The following is a 708-nucleotide window of genomic DNA, read 5'->3' as shown; positions in this document are numbered from 1 at the left end:
CCCCTCCCCTCCCTCCCCGCGCGCGCGCTTCTCCCTCCCCGTGCGCGCGCAGAGCCGAAGACAGCACTCGTTACCCGCGGCCCCGGCCGATGCGCGGACTGAGCGCGAGCTCCCGGCGGAGAGGGAGGGGAGAGGAGGGCGGGCGGAGCGCGCCTCTCCGCCTATCGGCGCCGCCGACGTCAGCGCGCTGGCAGAGCGTGCGCGGCGCCGGGGCGGGGCGGGTCTGCGAGCGGTGGGCTCGGGCCTGAGGGGGCCACTTTGCCTCGGGCCCAGGCTGGGGAGCCGGGGCCGGGGCTAGGGTTCCCTCAGCGTGCAGTGGGCCCGCACCGGACACCGCTCCCTGTCGGGGCTCAAGCCTCGCTGGCGTTGGGGAGGTGCGGCAGCGCTCGCAGGCCTGGCTGGGCTGTTTCTCACCTCCTAAGGAGTGGAAAGCGGCTGTGCCTGACCCCGGGCTGCGCGGGGGGACAGAGGGTACGGAGCCGTACCCCCTCCGCCCCGGGCAGGTCGGTGTCAGAGCGGCCTGACTGCCGGCGCAGCCCTACGTTTGCCTAATGAAGGCAGTGTCACACACAAATGGCAGCGGGTGAGCAGTTCACCTGAGAGCAGCGGAGGAGAGAACCTCCCTGTCTCCCAGCTACATGATTTCCTGTGATAAGGCCGTGTGTTGGCTGGGGACTGGGCTGTGGTGCGCAGGGGCACGGGGATTTA

Source organism: Calidris pugnax, unplaced genomic scaffold (assembly GCF_001431845.1).
Source record: "Calidris pugnax isolate Ruff unplaced genomic scaffold, ASM143184v1 scaffold8, whole genome shotgun sequence".
NCBI classification, from domain to species: domain Eukaryota; kingdom Metazoa; phylum Chordata; class Aves; order Charadriiformes; family Scolopacidae; genus Calidris; species Calidris pugnax.
The sequence above is the reverse complement of the archived record's forward strand: the minus strand, read 5'-3'. Positions refer to the sequence as shown.